This window comes from Bos grunniens, chromosome 19, assembly GCF_055505025.1.
Source record: "Bos grunniens cultivar Pamir isolate PY7600 chromosome 19, Bosgru_T2T1.0, whole genome shotgun sequence".
In the NCBI taxonomy this organism is placed as follows: Eukaryota; Metazoa; Chordata; class Mammalia; order Artiodactyla; family Bovidae; genus Bos; species Bos grunniens.
In genome coordinates, this window is record NC_141183.1 from 6,967,214 (window position 1) to 6,976,183 (window position 8,970).

General features: G+C 49.1%; 1 non-coding gene across 1 annotated transcript; it reads left to right on the forward strand.

The window, feature by feature from the left end:
• The first annotated feature begins 4,840 nt into the window (after positions 1 to 4,840).
• On the forward strand, positions 4,841 to 4,913 carry TRNAG-CCC (transfer RNA glycine (anticodon CCC)). The gene has a single exon. It is a non-coding gene; the product is annotated as a tRNA-Gly (tRNA).
• The last annotated feature ends 4,057 nt before the right edge of the window (positions 4,914 to 8,970 follow it).

Here is an 8,970-nt window from a genome sequence, read left to right on the forward strand (position 1 = left end):
AGGTGGGTTTTCCCTACCCTGGATGAAATCTTGGACAGGCTCCATGGCTTTTATAATCACTTCAAGATAACAAATGAATAGTACCTTTATTTGGCATTAAAAAAAAAAAATCCAGTCCATTCTACAAATCACCCATTCCCAGTCCAGGCCAGTGTGACATTTAAAAGCTGCTGCGTCGCTTCAGTCGTGTCTGACTCTGTGCGACCCCAGAGACGGCAGCCCATCAGGCTCCCCCGTCCCTGGGATTCTCCAGGCAAGAATACTGGAGTGGGTTGCCATTTCCTTCTCCAATGCAGGAAAGTGAAAAGTGAAAGTGAAGTTGCTCAGTCGTGTCTGACCCTCAGTGACCCCATGGACTGCAGCCTACCAGGCTCCTCCATCCATGGGATTTTCCAGGCAAGAGTACTGGAGTGGGGTGCCATTGCCTTATTCATTAAGGAGATACAAACTGAAACCACAATACAGCTACTGCTACATACCTATTCAGTTCAGTTCAGTCACTCAGTCGTGTCCGACTCTTTTCAACCCCATGAATCACAGCACGCCAGGCCTCCCTGTCCATCACCAACTCCCGGACCTCACTCAAACTCATGTCTATCGAGTCAGTGGTGCCATCCAGCCATCTCATCCTCTGTCATCCCCTTCTCCTCCTGCCCCCAATCCCTCCCAGCATCAGGGTCTTTTCCAATGAGTCAACTCTTCGCATGAGGTGGCCAAAGTACTGGAGTCTCAGCCCTTCCAATGAACACGCAGGACTGATCTCCTCTAGAATGGACTGGTTGGATCTCCTTGCAGTCCAAGGGACTCTCAAGAGTCTTCTCCAACACCACAGTTCAAAAGCATCAATTCTTCTGCGCTCAGCTTTCTTCACAGTCCAACACTCACATCCATACATAACCACAGGAAAAACCATAGCCTTGACTAGACGGACCTTTGTTGGCAAAGTAATGTCTCTGCTTTTCAATATGCTGTCTAGGTTGGTCATAATTTTCCTTCCAAGGAGTAAGTGTCTTTTAATTTCATGGCTGCAATCACCATCTGCAGTGATTTTGGAGCCCAAAAAAATAAAGTCTGACACTGTTTCCACTGTTTCCCCATCTACTTCCCATGAAGTGATGGGATGCCATGATCTTCATTTTCTGAATGTTGAGCTTTAAGCCAACTTTTTCATATCAGGATATGTCAAAAACAAAAACGTAATGATGCCAAATACTAGTGAAGATGGGGAGCGTTTGTATTTTCTTATAAAGTTAATTCTAGGGATTTCCCTGGTAGTCCAGTGGTTAAGACTCCGTGTTTCAAATGCAGGGGCACAGCTTCGATCCCTGGTGTGGCCAAAAAATAAAAAAATAAAGTTAAATATACAATTACTGTATAACTCAATAATCCCATTTTTAGAATTTACTCAGGAGAAATGAAGACATAGATCCACACAAAAGGCTGAGTAATTCATGTAACAGTTTCATTCATAATCACCAAAACCTGGAAACAAACCAAATGCCCATCACCTGTGGTTCATCGATACAATGGACGAGTACTCAGCAATTGTTTAGCCACTCCGTTGTGTCCGACTCTGCGGCCCCATGGACTACAGCCTCCTAGGATCCTCTGTCCACGGGATTTCCCAGGCAAAAATACTGGAGTGGGTTGTCATTTCCTTCTCCAGGGGATCTTCCTGACCCAGGGATCAAACCTGCCAATCCTGGATTGGCAGGCGGATTCTTTACCACTGAGACACCTGGGGAGCCCATACTCAGTAATAAAAAGGAACAAATTACTGGTACAGGCAGCAACAATGTGGATGGATCTCAAAAGTGCTGGGTCAGATACAGAAGACAACGTACTGCGTTACATCGTTTATATGACATTCTGGCAAAGACAAAATACAGGAACAGAAAACAAGCCAGTGATTGCCATGGGCTGGGAGCAGGATGAGGGCACTGGCTGTGAAAGCATGTTTTGTTTCGATTGTCGGGGTGGTTCTGTGATTGTGTATGTTTGTCAAAATTCACGTGACTCTGCACCTAGAAGGGATGACTTTTACTGTGAGTTGTAGCTCAATTTAATTAAAAATAAATAAAACAAGAGCAGGTACTAATTGACCATTCAAAGGGAGGAATCGTTTTTTGCTTTTATTTCTTGATCACGCACCATATGGGATCTTAGTTCCCTGACCACGGACTGAACTTGCACCCCCTGTGTTGGAAGCGTGGAGTCTTAACCACTGGACCCTCAGGGAAGTCCCCCAAGAGAGTATTTGTGAGCCCTCTGGTCTTGCCCATTGTTCAGAGCCATTTCTGTGGTTTGCAACCAGGAACTCCAGGTGGCACTGAGATATTTCTGGTCACCCATGGACACTTGGACAGATTGGCCAAAATGAGTTTAATCAAGGGGTGATTTATAAGGAGAAGGGAAACCAACAAGCGTCAGTGAGGCACTCTGGGGCTAGAAGCGGTAGAGAGCCTCAGCTATCCTCAAACCTAAGGTGGTGAGGGGTGGAATGGTTGCTAGAACACAGAGAAAGAGAGCCCAGCCATAGGAGAGGGCCAAGAGGAGCAGTGGGCTCCCACGATCTGGGAGGGATGGAGCTGTGAGATAGATACCCACCTTCACTTGTCTCCTGCCCCCAACTTCCTGCTTCCCTCAGTGGACCAACAGAAAGCAAGGGGGATAAAGGGAGTCCACAAGACTTGATGGATTCCACAAGACTCTTGTGCAGCCCACAAGAGCTTCGGCCATTCAGGCATGGAGTGGATGGAGCAGATCGATAGAGATCTTAAAGGGCAAAAGGAACGTGTCCAATATGCAGGTAGTGGGAGAGAGTGGAAGCAAGGCCCAGAAGTGGACAGAGCCTTGCTCATCCAGAGAACAGAAAGAGAAACTGGGATAAAGTGGAGAAATCGATAAGAGATAAAGCTTGAGAGGTGGGGCAGGGCCAGGCCATAGGGGGCTGCTCACATCCCGTTAAGGAGATTTTATCTTATTCTATGGGCTTCCCAGGTGGTGCTAGTGGTAAAGACGGCACCTCCCAATGCAGGGCATGGAAGAAACGCAGGTTCAATCCCTGGGTCAGGAAGATCCCCTGGATGAGAGCATGGCAACCCACTCCAGTATTCTTGTCTGGAGAATCCCATGGACAGAGGAGCCTGGTGGGCTACAGTCCTTAGGGTTGCAAAGAGTCAGACACGACTTAACGACTAAACAGCAACACCTCTGCTGCTGGCACCTTTGCCAGGACCCCGACCACCTCCCATCCCACAGCCTCCACTCCTGCCCCCTCTAATCTATTCTCTGCACGAGAGCCCAAGGAAATGTACAACACCGCTTAAGATGCTCCCCCACTGAAAACACCTCGGGGCCCATGGTTAGGGTCAGTTTTCTCTGGGCCCCACTGTGACCTCCAAGGACCTGCACCATCCTGAGTCTGTCCTCCCTCCCGGGAGCCCTGAGGTTCCTCTCACGCTGGTCTGCCTTTATTTCCTCAAAGCCTCCAAGCTCTTTCTTCCTGAGATCTATGTACAAGTTGTTCCTTTTGACTGAGACATCCTTCTGCCCACTCTTCATGTCGCTGCCCTTCTCATGCTTCAGGGTCCCGTCTCCTTTCCCAGGGGCTTTGCTGGTGGCCCAGTGATCAAGACTCTGTGCTTCCACTGCAGATGGCATGGGTTTGACCCCTGATCAGGATCCTCACAGGCTGCACAGCTCAAACCCCATTGCCAAAGGAAACTCTTCCTGAGCGACTCCTCATCCCCAGATGTTGCTATTTCACCCTCAATGTGCTTCCTAAAACTTTCACCACCATCTTCAGTGTTTTTGCCTTTTTGCTTGATTTATGTCTCCTACTGAAATGCAAGCTCCATGAGGGCGGGGGCCAGCTCTATCTCGTTCTTTGTATTCCCAGCATCCAGCACAGGCCTAGCACACAGAGAACCAAGTGAAGAAAACTCCTAGGTGATCACAGAAGATGGAGCCACTTTGGTAATCCACTTCAATCAATAGGAAAGGTACATTTTCACCAACTGCTTCTCAGATTCAGTTTTTAGTTCCTTTGAGAGCATTTCAGGGCTTGCCAGCTGGCATTAGTGATAAAGAACCTGCCTGCCATTGCAGGAGATGTTAAGAGACAGGCGTTCAATTCCTGGGTGGGGTAAAATCCCCTGGAGGAGGGCATGGCAACTCACTCCAGTATCCTTGCCTGGAGAATCCCATGGACACAGGAGCCTCATGGGCTACAGTCCATAGGGTCACAAAGAATTGGACATGACTGAAGCGACTTAGTATGCACACACAAGTCTTTGAAGTGGTGCAAGTGTTCTGGAGTGGAGATGGATAAAGAAGGAGGGTCAAGGAATATGATTCTGCCACTGTCTTTGTTTTATTTCAGCCATGCCGGGTCTTAGATCTTCAATCTTCATTATGGCTGTGGGATCTAGTTCCCTGTCCATGGTTCAAACCCAGGCCCCCTGCATTGGGAGATCGAGTCTTAGCCACTGGACTGCAAGGGAAGTTCCCTGCCACTGGCTTTAGAGCACTCATTTGTTCCTTCATCAGGCATCTGCTATGTGCCAGCTGGAGTCCTTGCCCTCAAGGAGCTCTCAGTCTGCTGGGAGGTAAATGGATTCCATGCAGGGGGCCCAGTGCTGGGATGGGAGCCCAGACAGCCAGTTCTCTCAGGCCCACGTCTCAGGCCTTGACTGCAGGCCTGAACTGACCCCTTGACCCCCCACCAGGAAGGTAAGGCCCTGGACTGTCTCCCCAGCCTCCATCAGGGGCCCTGCCAGAAGAGGGGTAGTGATGGGCAAAGAGTGGATTCTCAGGTAAAAACGTTACAGTAGGGACTTCCCTGATGGTCCAGTGGCTAAGACTCTGTGCTCCCAATGCAGGGATCCCAGGTTCAATCCCTGGTCAGGGAACTATATGCCACATGCCACAACTAAAGATCCTGCATGCCGCAACTAAGACTCACAACAGCCCCCCCAAAAGTGACAATAATTATCATCCTAAGAACAAATACTGAATAGTGCTCCCCTGGCCCAGTCACTGTTCTAAGCATTTGGTCTGTGTTAACTCAGGGCCCTCCCAACAACCCCAGGAGGAAGTATTGAAGGAGTAAGAATGACGCCACTGGAGAACAGCCCCGCAGCAGGATCCTAAAGGTCACTGCTGACAGCAGGGATTAATTGTAGGGATTTGAGGCAAACACACAGCAGCACTTCCTGACCACAAGGACTCAGGAGACGAACATAACTCCTCTTTCAGAACAGACCGTTGTCTGGAACACACTCAGATGGTGGAGGGGGGAAGGTGGGGTGGACCCCGGATGACCCCACTCATCCAGTGTATTACTGAGCGCCTTACCCCGCCAGGGCCTGACCTCAGGCCGCTGGAAGGGAGAGAAGGGGTGAGATCTTTCTGTGCAACGTTAAGCCCAGCGCTGGAATGACGGGTCTGGGGACAGGGAGGGTAGAGAGGCCTGCAGGGGTGGGAGCACCCTAGATGCGCAGCTTGTGGGGTCGGAGGATACCCCGAGGGCCCAGAGGCGCGGGCTTGGCACCCGGCCCCTCCCCCAGCGTACTCGTAAAACCGGGAGCGCCGGGACCCTCCAACGTCAGCACGGCCTGCGCATGCGCTGTCACTTCCGGTGGGCTGGGCTCGGGGGGCACTCTGCCGGAGGGCGGTTCCGTCAAGTCTGGGTCCTAGCTACCCCGGGGTTCTGTATCTGTGCTCGGGTTCCAGGCCCAGGATCCGGGCTGCATTTCCCAGGAGCTCGGGTGCGAGCTCGGTAAGCGTGCCTGGTCAGTGTGAAACTGATTCCCCCAGAGGAATCACGGTACCCAAAGTTGGGGGGTGGGGGGGGATATCGAAGCTGCCAAGGCTCTGACCATCAGCGCGGAGTCTTGATGCTCCTGACAAGGAGCACCACGAAACAGGTCTGCCTGACCCACTGATGAGTGTTCTGGGGGTTACCAAGGTCGGGTCGTTGCTACTTCCAACCGCTGGGCTTGACTCTACCCTGCTTAGAGGAAAGGCCTGAAGTGGATCGAATCCAGGGCTTGTTGTCTGGTAGCTCAGGGAGGCTGAGAAAATTTCCTTCTTCAAAGGCAGATCTGATTTTCTTCCTCCTGGAATAGTTTTGAAAGTATTAAAACTGTCTGCCCTGAAGGCACTGGGAGTGGCCTCACTGGCCAAGGAGCCAACCAATCCAGGCAAAGGGCCCAGCACAGGCCTGGCATGTAGCAGGCATTCCACCCCAGTCAGCCCAGCCTCTACCCTCGGTCCCGTGCAGGCAGGACAAGGAGACCCCACCAACCTAGAAGAGTTGGTTGCCCAGCTCTAGCTCACCTCCCGCACCAGCCTCCTGAGATCTAGGGGCTCCAGCCTGAATCACTCTGCCCAGTGCTCAGGCAGCAAAAGAATCCAGCCTTTGTGACAGGCTTATTTATCCCTGCCAGGCGATGCTTCCGTGGCTGGGGCAGGGAGCGAGTGGCTCCAGGAAGGGAGCGTATTTGGGTCATGCTGAGGATGTGGGCAGTGTGGTAAAGGTCCAGAATTGAGTGATGACCTCTGAGCCGGATGTTTGCAAACATGGGGGTCTGCTAAGTCAGTGGTCCCCAACCTTTTTGGCACCAGGGGCCGGTTTCATAGAAGACAAGTTATCCACCAGCCAGGATTGGCGGGGCGGGGGCACGGCAGCTGTGATTTTGGATAATTCAAGTACATCACATTTATTGTGCACTTTCTTTCTATTATTCTTACATCAGCTCCACCTAAAATCACCAGGTATTAGATCCCAGAGGGTGAGGGACCCCTGTTCTAAGTCCTCACAGAAAGCATTCTTAACTGCAGGTTGGGGTGAATTTTCAGGTTGACAGGTTTGCTTTTCATTGCTAGCATCCTCACTGCCCAGGTCCTGGCCCCCAGCCCTTTGCCCCTGCTCTTCTCTGGGGACTCCTTAAACTCCCTGGCTCCTGTGGGTACATATCCACGGGCTGCAGAATGAAGAAATGAACAAATGGAAGGGGATTTGGTGGTTTGGGTGTGCTGACCAGTCCCTTCTGGATCTCAGCCCCCCAACCTGTTTGTCCCTTAGACTCATTTTGTCCCCATCTCAATAAATGGCATCACCATTGCCCAGTTATTACAGCCACACATTTAAGGCATCTTTCCGATTTTTCAGTCAATTCACCTGTGTATCTTTGTTGTTGTTGTTCAGTCGCTAAGTGGTGTCTTACTCTTTGAGACCCCATAGACTGCAGCTCACCAGGCTTCCCTGACCTTCACTATCTCCTGGAGTTTGCTCAAACTCATGTCCGTTGAGTCCATGATGCTATCCAACCATCTTATTCTCTGTTGCCCTCTTCTCCTGCCTTCAGTCTTTCCCAGCATCAGTCTTTTCCAAAGAGTCGGTCTTCCCATCAGGTGGCCAAAATATTGGAGCTTCAACATTAGCCCTTCCAGTGAATATTCAGGGTTGATTTCCTCTAGAATTGACTGGTTTGACCTCCTTACTGTATGAGGGATTCTGAAGAGTCTTCTCCAGCATCGCAATTCCAAAGCATCAACTTTTTGGCTCTCAGCCTTCTTTAGCTTAAATATTTCTCATCTCATTCCATCTCCACTGCTGTCAAACGTGCCCTACATGATCACAAAAGCCTCTAAACTGATCTTCTTGCTTCTACTCTTTATTTCTTTTTCTTTCTTTTCTTTTTTTTTTTTTGGTCCCTTGGCTTGTGGAATCTTAATTCTCTGACCAGAAATTGAACCTGTGCTCCCTGCAGTGGAAGTGTGGAGTCCTAACCCCTGGACTGCCAGGGAAGTCCCATGTTGCTTCCACTCTTGCTCTCCTCCAATCCATGCTCCAAAATTGCCAGGGATATTTCACAACTGGAAATGAAAAGCGTTTTATTGGGTCTCTTTGTCTATTGGGAACCAAATAAAATCCCCAGTTCTTTCCCATGGCACTAACTCCAGTTCATTTCTCTTCTATCCACTCCACTCCAGTTATGCTGGGCTTCCTTCAGTTTCTGATGTATGTCCAGCTTTTTCTGTCTTAGTGTCTTTGACCCTGTTAATTTCCTTCATAGCACATTTATTTATCCCTGCTAGAATGCATGCTACAGAAGGACAGAAACTGACTGTTTTTTGGCCATAGGAATTTTTTTTTCTTCTTGAGTAAACTATTCTATTAAAATATAACATATTCAGAGAAATGCATGTATCGTAAGTGATTTTACAAATGAACACACCTGTGTGTAACCAACACCCAGATCAGAAAATAAAACACTTCCAGCCCCTAGTGTTCCCCCACATGTCTCCCCAAGGCCAAATATTATCCTGATTAGATTTGTTTTGCCAATTTTGAACTTTATGTAAATGGAATTATGACACACACACCCCCAAATGCCCACATTCTAATCACCAGAATCTTTGAATATGTTACTTCACCTAGCAAAAGGTATTTTGCAGATGTGGTTAAATCAAGGATCTTGAGATGAGGCAGATTATGCTGGATTATTCAGGTGGTTCCAGTGTACACACAAGGGTCTTTAAAGTGGAAGAAAGAGGCCAAAGATGTCAGAGTCATCCAGCGTGAGAAAGGTCATTTTCTGTTGGTGGATTTCAAGATGGAAAAGGGTGACTATGGGCCATGGAATGTGGGCAGCCTCTAGAAGGTAGGAGCAGCAAGGAAAGAGATGCTTGCCTGGAGCCTCCAGATGGGAACAAAGCCTTGCAGATAACTAGATATTAGTCATCGAGAGCCACGTCAATCTTCTAACTTGCGGAACTGTAAGATAATAAATTCGTGTTGTTTGAAGTGACTAAATTTGGAGTAGTTTGTTACAGAAACAATGGTGCCTCCTTGATTCTTCTAAAGAAGTTCAATGCCTTGTCACATGTTTATTGGGTCATTTATGAAGTGCTTGGTCAAGTCTTTTATGCACTTTTCCACTGAGCTTTCTTGTGAATTTG